This window comes from Lucilia sericata, unplaced genomic scaffold (genome assembly GCF_015586225.1).
Source record: "Lucilia sericata isolate MDLA Ls3-8-SP2 unplaced genomic scaffold, ASM1558622v1 Contig000087F_arrow, whole genome shotgun sequence".
Lineage (NCBI taxonomy): Eukaryota > Metazoa > Arthropoda > Insecta > Diptera > Calliphoridae > Lucilia > Lucilia sericata.
This window is the reverse complement of record NW_023994120.1, coordinates 425,001-436,686: the sequence shown is the minus strand read 5'-3', so window position 1 is coordinate 436,686 and position 11,686 is coordinate 425,001. Positions and strand designations below refer to the sequence as shown.

General features: G+C 29.7%; 2 non-coding genes across 2 annotated transcripts; both read right to left on the bottom strand.

Annotated features, from left to right (window-relative positions):
* Nucleotides 1-4,741: 4,741 nt before the first annotated feature.
* Trnav-aac lies at nt 4,742-4,814 on the bottom strand. The gene has a single exon. It is a non-coding gene; the product is annotated as a tRNA-Val (tRNA).
* A 3,015-nt stretch (nt 4,815-7,829) lies between these two features.
* Nucleotides 7,830-7,902, bottom strand: Trnav-aac. Its single transcript has one exon. It is a non-coding gene; the product is annotated as a tRNA-Val (tRNA).
* Between the last annotated feature and the right edge of the window lie 3,784 nt (nt 7,903-11,686).

Sequence of the window (11,686 nt, the reverse complement as noted above, 5' to 3'; positions counted from 1 at the left end):
TCATGAAAACTGCAACCTGTAGCGAGTGCACAAGGTTTACATGGACAGACAGACAGACGGACGGACGGATATAACGATTGGTTGTTACAAACATCAGCACAAACACATAATATCCTCCCCACTATAATCGTGTAGGGTATAACAATTAAGGCCATGGACATCCATTAAAGTCAATTTGATCTCTTCAAAGGCACTTCATAGAAATTGTTAGAATAATATTACAGATTCAAACCGCTACAACCTGGACGAGAACATATAACTTATCGGTAGATTAAGTATTAAAAAACTTCAAAATTTTCTTAATTTTCACCCACTGTCCAGTACACTCATACATTCTCGCAAAAAAAAACATCAACATTCACAATCCTCCACACTCACACTATCACCGAAAACAATGAATGAAACATTGAAATATTGTGGAAAATCTCTGCTAATAGTGCGACAAGCATACGGGAGTAGATTATGAAACTAAATTTTGATGACGACAACAGGCGGCAGCAGCAACAAGGCGTTAGTTATAGTTTAAGTCAACTGACTTGTTGTTGTTTTTACTTTAGTTGTTGTTTCTATAGTTTTTATAGAATGAATGTTGAGAAATAACAATAAATAATTGTCTTAAGGCCAATAGGATTATGCGCTTGCGCATATTCATATGATTATATTTTTCTAATTGTAACAATAACTATTTAATACTATGTTTGCAATCGTGTCTATGATGTCTTTATAAACGTATGTGTGTTATATGAAGATGATACACACACAAATACATGAAATACAGACATTATTTCGTGCAGAACTATTTCATAGATAGTTCTACAACAATAATACTTGTAATATTTTACACATACATACATACTTACATATGTATGTAGTATGTGTGCTTATATGACATCTTTACTACATGTGTTTGCATTTAGTTGAATTACTAAAGATTTTTATTGTTGTATCTCTGGTACATTTGTAGTCATTAAATGCGTTTCTGTTGTGTTTCCTAGTAGGTGTTAGTGCGTGTGTGTGTGTGTATATATGTTAGTCTTGTCTATATTAAATTTAACACACTTGTACATTGCAATTTGCAGCAATGTAGTTTATTTTAATTTACAATTTCTATATTGTTTCAGAACATTTCAGAGACTTGAAGTAATTAAATCTACATATAATTTAAAACTATGTCAACAATAAAATAATAATTTCCTTTCTTCGAATAAAAGTGGAAAAATTGTTTTGAGAACAGACAGTTTGGTAATCAGTGAATAGTCCTAGAACAACATATTACAAAATTTACCAAAAATGCACCTCTTCGATAGTAATACATATGTGGACTATCAACTTATTTATATCTAACAATCAATTAAGAATTAAACTAACACTTTTCATATTTATTGCTCTACTAATCGTCAGTTCCAAAGCACCAATATCTTAACATAAAGGAATTTTAATAAATTTGTATCTTGATTTCAATAAAGTTATACATTTCCAGCACTGTTTATCAAGTAGTTCTATACATTAATTCTAATAGTTATTTCTTTCACTAGCTAAGATCTGTGTTTCTCAAGTCAATATTAAATTGTTCTCTTGTTTTTATTTCCCACTTGTGTCCAACTTTTAATGCTTGTATGAACATGCATCCAGTCATGTAAGTTTGTGTCCTCAAACATATATAATTCGATATTGATACACCAACACGTTCATGCAAAGGATATCATACAAATAAACAACTAAAATGGCGACAAAAATAACATAAAACTTAAGGATGATCCGCAAAATAAAGGAAAAAGTTTTGAATGTTGGTTTTTAAAGTTTTTTCCAAAATAATGATTCAAATGGGGATCGGGCCAGATTTCATTGAAAAAACTGATTTATCATCAAAAAGATATTACACTGAATATATGATTATTCAGATATTTAATTAGTTTAATGTTCTAAATTATTGTTATGGTGATACACCCACTATTGCCATTCCACTTATAACAGCTCCAACAGTTTTATAGATATACGATTTTATGTATTTAATTCATATGCCAGGTGCCTCGCTCCTATTGCTAGTCCAGCCTGGCTTATCGCAAATTATTCATATGAATTTTAATGTGGCCCATGAAAAGTATCAGAATTCTAGCTCTAATCGTTCCCCACATATTCTTATTATTGTATTTAATACATATGGGAGGGGCCACGCCTCCCTAGTCACCAACTTTTTTTACGAAAAAACTCATTATTATACCCTACACCACTATAGGAAGAAATGTATAATGCGTTTGTGCTAATGTTGGTAACACCCAAAAATATTGGTCCGTCAGTCTCTGGGTCCATGTAAACCTTTTATGCTCGGTATAGGTCGCAATTTTCAAGATAATTTGATGAAATTTGGCAAAGCCTATTGAAAATGGTTGAAATCGGTCCATTATTTCACTTAGCCCCCATACAACAGTATCCCCCGAATAGGGCTTTTAACTCATAATAATGTTAAATGTTATAGAATCTCTAAAAAAATCTGGCCTCATTTGGCTCTAGCCCCCATACAAAGTCCTATTCAGAAAATGATTTGAAGGTCAATATTTCACTTATAATCACTAGTATTACCATGAAATTCTGCATGAATATCTTCAATTTAAACTTTTATCCCTCTACCAAGATTAATAACTATAGGTCCATATTTACCCTTGCCTCCGTATAACCCCTCAACAAATTGTTAAAATATTTCGGAATTGCAACAGAAAACAAATGAAATGGTTTCTTATTAAATGTAATCAACATTTTTAATCATGCCCGACTATACACAGAAAAAATTAATTTAAAAAAATTTTCAATTAAACGATTAATCAAAAATTTTAAAAGGGTTCAATTCATTTTGTATTTGATTCATAAAAATGTATGTATAATCAAATACGTATTTAACAACAACAAAAATAGAAAAAAATTTTGTGTACGAAATCAATTATAAGTAGTAATTGAATATACAATTTTTGTTATAGGTTGAACTTCAAAAAATAAAATAATTGAAAACGAGGTTTTGGTAATTGAAATCGTTTTTCAGTTTTTTCTGTATAGATTCTTACTTATTTTTTTTTAATAAAAAATCAAATTTTTTACAAAAATTATTTTTTTTACCAAATATCAATTTTTCTACTAAAAATCAAATTTTTTACTAAAAATCCGATTTTTTAGTTAATTCCCAATTGTTTACTAAAAATCTGATTTTTCATTAAAATTTTGATTTTCACCAAAAATAAAATTTTTACTAAAAATCGGATTGTTACAAAATGTCCGATTTAAATCGTGCTAAAATCTCAGCCAACGATGGAAATATTTTCTAGCCGTTTTTCTTATCTATAAACATATTCAGGTGTTAAGAAAATAATCTTGATCATCGGAAACATGGTTTACAACGCTATCGGACCATTTAGAAGAATGTTTTTAAACGTTAGAAATTTTATATTTGGGGGCCACCCTATTATACATATGCATGTACATATGTTTGCATGATTCCAACTATGATATGGTCTCTGTTGGTTTGATTCTTTGTTTATTTATTTAACCGGTCAGTGGGTGTGAAAATGTCAAATGAAAATAAAAACAAACTTCAAGAATTATCAACCACATATGAATTAAATATTTAAGAATACTTAAAAATAGCATTTTAATGCTTCTAATATGTTGAATCTTTTTAAATTAAAGCAGACTTTCAGAACTCTGCGAATTTTCAAAATTACAAAAATTCTCTCTTTTTCCAACAAAAACCCACAAATACTAATAATAAGTATTTCTGTTTGCAAATGCCAAAATCATTCATGAATGCTGGTGGTATCCTTCCAAAAATATTTCATTACAATTTTCAACCCACTATCCATTTGAAAAATAAATGCCAGAAATAAACCATTGTTATGCAGAATTTCTGTAGAATAAATACGAAAGAGTAGAGTACACCACCATCTAAATAAATGAATCATTTTCTGTAATCAAAATAAAATTTGGCAAAATTCCAAAATCACCAGAAACAACTGAAAATAAAAAAATGAGAATTATATTGATGACGTTATAGTTTCTTTTTTAATACTTTCTGAACAATAGTTTAGCTATGACGTAGTTAAATTGGCCGGGTTTAAGTTACCAGTAAAGAAACAATAATATATATTTTTTTAAATAGAAAAAAATCATATTTCATTTGTCTATACTCGTATTATGTTTCGCTGATTTTTTGCGTTTCTTTCAAAAAAGTTTTTACAAATAAAATACATGTTTTTCTATTTAGAATCAATTTACTCATTTTTACTTGTGTATGTGTATGAAGAAATATTTTTTATACCAAAAAGACACACATCCTTTAGTCGTTTGTTAATACCCACTCTTATATGATTTTATATCTTCTTAAGGTTACTTGGGTGATTAATGTATGACCTCATTGATTCATCATCATCATTAGCATTAAATATTATTAAAATGATACTTTTATTACAGAAAATGTGTTCAATACTCTAACATTTATTTACATGGAAATGTGTATGTCCAAGCATCTGTGTGTTTTGTTTGAAAGGACACAGAAATAATTTCATTAAAATTTGATATCTTTTATAACCACCACAAAATGTCAAATGAAAATAGCCATTTGCTAAACTTATTAAAAGTTTATTTTTATTATTCTTAAGAATTGTTTTGATATTTCAGCCTTCTGACCTTGACTTTATACTTTTAGATGTTTATTTTTTAATAAACATTTTTTTAATTTACCAAAATAAAACATTAATGTTTCCGCCCGGGATCGAACCGGGGGCCTTCCGCGTGTTAGGCGGATGTGATAACCACTACACCACGGAAACTTATATCTGAAATGCGGGCATATAAATACATACATATTTAAAATTTTATTTCATGAATCTTAAAGTGCATTATGCATATTTTAACTTAAATATACTATAGGCGTATCAACTTAAGTCAAATTTATTCTACATATTATTACTTTCAATACAGGTTTTCTTAATAAAACGTTAAGATTTTTCCAATTGCGTTGTCAAGATTGCGAAGATATCTGGGGTCTTCAGAAAAATGATTTCAACAGACAGACAGACGGACATGACTTCATCGACTCCGTAATCTATAAGGATACAGACCTATAAGGTCGGAAAATTTTATTGTGGATATAACAAACTTATATATACCCAAACTTATATAGACCCTCATCTTAGTGTATTGCAATCCCGGGGTAAAGAGATGCTACCAGTACCTCTGGTCTGCCGGGAATATAAACTGGTGCTTTCCTTGGAATGATTTGATTTGGGGTCGAACCGGACCACCATATAATCTGGTACTACGAGTGGCCAGTTGCCAACAGAACTTTGTTCTGGCTGGTCAGATGGTTGAGGTTCCTTCGGGATCCATGTAGTGGCTGGAGTTTAAACCCAAATTCGCGGTAAGAGAGTGCTTGATTAAAAGATTGATACAGGGTGAATATAAATTTTCAGAATAAGTTTCTGTTACCGCTCCTAGTTTCTAGGAGCGATACAAACCAAAGGGCAAGGCTGTGGATTAAAAAAATGGTGGAATTAAGCTGATAATGCAAAGCTTGGGTATGTGTTGGAGTGAGATGTACCATCGGATACTTGTATCTGATGGCGAGAGGGATTCTGAGTTGTATCTATGGCGATGACGGAATGACAGAAGGGGTGATGGTTAAAGTGTCGGTGGAGTTGGTTGAGACGTTGTGTTCAAGGTTGATTGTGTTGGAGTTTACTCTTAAACATACTCCACTAATCAGAGTAGGTCCTTGTGGCCACTGAAATAAGTTTGTTAATTAAATATAGATCTGTGTTTTCGAACCACTAATTACGTCCCCTAGGTGCTGTTGCCGAAACAACAGAGCCATGTCAGTAGTGTGTTTGGGCGATTTAAGAGGTCCAGGAATGCACTGGGTTGAGTGTTTAGATGATGAGAATATTTTAAGGGACAAAATATTCCTCATAACATCAATAGGGTGTCGACTCTAACCATTGATTGACTTTTCCTTTGTCGGTCTTAGATTGAGCTTGACTCATGACACCTGTCATTCCCCAACGGGACTTCTATGGCAAGAGATCTGATAGCTCGAATACTCGAGCAAAGTGCACGAATACTGAACGGGAAATTTCATATAAGTAAATTGCCACCTGCGTGTAAGAAGCACAATGGGCGGTGGTGAGTCATTACTGAAGCTCGCACAGTGGTTAAAAAAGACCACCGTGAAATGGGCCAATCTCGGCAGGTGTTCACGTAAAGCACTTCGGCATTAATACCCTTCTCAGAAAGGTAATCGGTATAAAAAGTACCAAAAGTAATAAATAAATAGATTCTTACCCCTTAAATATCCAAATTTCCGAAAAGTACCATATACATATATTTGTAATTTTTCAATAAAGTACTAATGTGATATAAATTTTACCTGAGGTCAATGAAGTAACAAAATACAGTTTTTCCCGATTGTAGAAAATAGTACCAGACACCTATCCGATTAACATTTTTTTATTATCTTTTATATCAAAATCTCTGCACAATTTTATGATCGGATCGGCCCATATTTGATACTTTTTTATAAATAAATTACTAAATCGAAAATAGCTAATGATTCTTATTGTTTTTTCTATTTTCAGGTAATCTTCAGAAAATGAACAGGTTAGTAGTAGTCCTACAGTATAATAGTAGTTCTACATATCTTTTGAATTCTCTGAAACATATTTTGCTTTTGCTTACATATAATAGGTTAAAATCAAACAAACGCCTTAAAAACAGAAAATCATTTAAATAAATTTCAAATAAGATTTTTTTCTCAAGATAAACCTTCATAGATTTTTACAAATCAGTACATATGTTTATATAACAACCTAAATCCATTATAACAAATTTCTTTAACACATATCAAAGGTATTTTTATAACACCAAATATCTTTCCTTCTTTACTCATTAATAAGATTTGCTAAATTTGGACCCCTTCAAATGTGCATTATCTTTTGAATATATTTTCGGGTGGGTGTTTGCAATTCCAACATGTATGGATTTCAATTTCATTAACAGCTCTAATTTATTTTCTATATAATGTTTACTTCAAGATTTTTGTTTGAACAAAAGGGTTTTTTGATTTTGAAATTCTCTCAGGTCTTAAGTATTCATATGATTGACAGCCAAAGTAAGTTGGCCTGTCATATTTTCAACAGAGTGACAAAGAAATTCAAGTTAAGAAATGACAGCTTAAAAGATGCTTATAGCCAAACAAGACAACAATCAGCCATGTATTTTTGTTTCTCCCCTTATATATATATATATTTTTTTTTTTTTTTTGGTTTGACAGCCGATACCCAAGTTGTTGTGTGGGGTGTAGAGTGTTTGCGGTGTATTTTACATTGAGACCACGAAGGAGTTAAGTAAACTAATCATAAATACATATGTGATATATGGCAATAGCAAGATGTGGTTTACACTAGCAATGAAATTTTTGCATAATTTGAAATTCCTCATTTTTTTATTTTGTTTAGTTAAAACTTATTCCAAACCTTATTTATGAAAATTCTGTGCTAGTGTAAAAGCACTATTCACAAGAAACCTTTAAGACTCCACAGTTTTATTCATAAACAAACATTTCTATAACATGTTACCTTAACTGCAAATTCTGGCATTTTTAAATGAAAGCTAAATATCTGAAAAAAAAACATTTGCATAAATATTACAGGTTTTAAAATATGATAAGAATTGAATTAAATAAATCAAGATTTGTTCTTCCAAACACTCTACAAACCTTCAGCAGATGCAGCACGTGCTATGCTATTTACCTATAAGAAGATAAGATGAGGTATAAAAAAATTATAATCTGTTTCCGCCCGGGATCGAACCGGGGGCCTTCCGCGTGTTAGGCGGATGTGATAACCACTACACCACGGAAACATATAAACAAATAAGACGACATTCAAAACAGATTTATTTTTAGATCTAAATGCTTCACTATCAAATAGTTTTATTGAAAAACCAGTGTGTGCTATTTATTTAAATAATAACAACTGATGTGTTACTATTTATTTATAGTTTCACGGTGACACGCCTTTTAATAAGCCTAAAAAAGCTGCCTTTAGCTCTACTGATAGCGGTGAACGTTTAAACACCTGCATAGTTTATAAATAATGTAAATCATATAACTATTTAAGTTATTTTGATTTGTTTTTTAAAATGCTCACTTGTTGTTGTCTATTTAATTTCTTATCTCGTTTTTTAAACCAAACCAGACTGTTTGTCTGTCTATCGGTCTGTGTATTTTATCTCTACAAATAGTGTTGTGCTCCACTTACGGTTCCGTCTCAATTTAATAAAATCAAAACTGGTCATTTACAATTATTTAAATCGTTAACGTTTGGTCATTTTGTAGTTTATTGAAGTGCATATTAGTTAGTCGGTTTGTCATATATAGCTAATTGCAAATGGTATTAGTATCACTTTTAATATTTTGTAGTTTATTTAATGTTAACTTATTGCTAGACATGAACAATTAGTTAGATTCTCTTTTGTATTGCAGTTACTATTAAAAGTGTTGAAAGATGCAAATTATGTCATTAAATTTAATGATATTAGTGACACCAAATATTGAATGATATCTTTGTGCAAATTAAATACAATTTTGAATAATGCCTGAAATAAGTTTATGATATTTAAGACATTCAAAATTTTTAGATGACATATTGCAACATATGTATGTATGTCATAAATACTACAAATTTATATTATATTAGCTATACCCAGTATGCCTCGCTAACACAATCAAAATTAAATACAAAATTTAGGTACCATTAAAAGAACTAAAGAATCTTTTTGGTACCTTCTTATACACTTTAAGTTAGGCAGGGACCTGCATTTTAGGTTCAATGTTATAGTACTATCAGCCGGACAAAAAAGTACCTAAAAGATCATACATAAAGTACCATTTGAAGAACAAAAAAGTATCTAAGAGAGATTTCCATTTTGTCTTTATAAATTTTATGTTTCTAGGTTTAATGTTAAAGAAAAAACAAAAAGTACCATTTGGTGAACGAAAAGTACCAAAAATATTCCTCTTATAGAATCCTATTCAATAGATTATATTAAATGCAAATTTTTGTTCCTATATTAATATTGTTAACATTAAAAAAACACGCTAAGAACGATAATATAGTGAAAAAATTTTTCTTTGTGGAAAGTTCTAATAAAAAGGGAACAATTTTCACCCCTTTCGCTCACGAAAGGCCTAAATATAAACTACTCCGGGCCTAAATATATATCACAGATAAAACTCAATCAATACAAATCTGCATTCATTTGCTCCATATTTGCAAAAAGAACCAAAATATTTACCCAAATTTGGTCCTTTATAGGCCTTAGTACCCGAGTTCCAAAATAACATACCAAAAGTTTATTTTGTGTGAGCAAATTAGCAATTTTTTTCATATTTTATAAAAATTGGCTCAATGAGTTTGAAAAAACTAATTTTCCTTTTTAATACTTTTTCCCCCCCAGGGTCAATAGCAAATATTTTGTTTAAAAAAATATTATTCATCATATTTTATTGACGTATATATACGTTAATAAATCGAAAAAATTTTCATAATGTAGAAATACAATTTTCTCCCGTTTGCACCCAAAAAGGCTTAAAGAAATATGAAACTAGTGTTTGGTAATTTTGATAGATATGTCTAATAAATTTACAAAAGGTTAATATCATTACTAGTTAAAAAGTTATTAATGGCCTAAAAGGTACCAAAAATCACCTTTGTTACACATTTTTACCCTTTAAAAGTACAAATTTCAAAAAAGTGCCAGACATCCATCTGCACTTTTTAAGAACGCAAACCCATTTACGAAAGCAGGACTGAATTAGAGATTAATGAAAAAGTAGATTTGGAAAACTCTGGAACACTTTTTTCCTATTATTTCCAGGCTTCGTCTAAGTTCAAGTACCTCAAAAACACTTACTGGACAATTTTAATCAACAATGTTCAGAAAATTTATCTTTCCTTTTATCCACTTCTAAATGACAGTTAGAAGAGCATTCAACATTAAATTAAATTAATTTAAATTAAATTAAACAAACCAGCCAAGTCCATTAATCATCCACCACAATTATATTAAGAGAAAATTAAATAATTATTTTATACTCCTAATGTATTATTAGTAGGGTAACTAAAAATTTAAAATTTATTTAAAAAAAATTATCGAAAAGTCAATTCTTTTGTTAAATATTAAATTTTTATCGGATTTTATATAAGGAAAAATTTTAAAAATTCGTTTTAGTTTTCATTTTAGAAATTTTATTCTAAATTTTCAATTTGATTTTTTGAGAGAAATATGATTTTTAGTGAAACAGATTAATATCCGAATTTCAAATTTTAAATGAAAATAGTTTTCTTATTTAGCATACATACATACATAGTTGTTTAGTCAACGATAGCTTTAACTTTTCTTTATTTCATTCGTATTATGCCTCAATGCCTGAAATGTGTGATACCCTAATGTGAATATATACGTTAATGCATACTGCTCACATACATATAAATAAAAACATAATTGAATTAATTTAATTTTTTCGAGAAAAATAACAAATAACCGCAAACAAAAATTTGATATAAATATTATGTATGCATTTCATGCTTACAAACTCGTATTATTTTATGGTCCTTTCAACCAAACATCCATCTAAACAAACCAAGCATTTTATCATACATCCATCCACAAAAACAAAAAAACCAAACTAAATATTTATTAAAAACAATGACAGCGACACCAAAACTAAACAAGCAGCGCAATAGTTTAATTCTAAGGATAACAACAACAACACCAAAACATCTCCAAAGGAAGGGCAAGTTTATTTAAGGACACGTGGCGCCAACAACTGAAATCAGTGAAAAAGCGAGTGAAAGATTTGAATGAATGAAACTGAAGAAGTGTGTTTCAAATTGAAACCAACCAACTAAAAAAATAACAATAACAAATAAATATTTACCAAGAATTGAAATTTCTTCTTTTATTCCAACAAAAGTAACAAAATATTTACTATGCAGTATACATATAATATGAAAACAATAAAACTAAAAATAAAAAAAAAAATTAACAAATTATTTGCAGTATTAAGCTGAGTATGATGCATGACGCATCATCGTCAGTGTTTATGACAAGAGAAAAAGGATACAATTTTGTCTCTTTTATGTGGTTTGTGCAAATATTTACCAGCAGAAGATGAAATGGTTTTTCCTGTAAGGTGGAGGTGGATTATGCAGTGCAACAACGGAATATAAAAGTAGACAATCAATCAAACTTGCTTTTAATGAAAACTTTTCTGTGTGTGTATTTTAGTGAAAAAATCATATTTATACTAAAATTATGATTTTATATAAAATAGTAAATTTTAAAGAAAATAAGTGTGCAACTATCATAAGGGTTGCCCGACCAAATGACGCACATCATTAGAGAGACTTATTCAATATAGATAGATAGATAGATAGATAGATAGATAGCTATATAGATGATAGATAGAGATAGATAGATCGATAGATAGGAATGATAGATAGAGATAGATAGATAGATAGATAGATAGATAGATAGATAGATAGATAGATAGATAGATAGATAGATAGATAGAGATAGATAGATAGATAGATAGATAGATAGATAGATAGATAGATAGATAGATAGATAGTAGATAGATAGA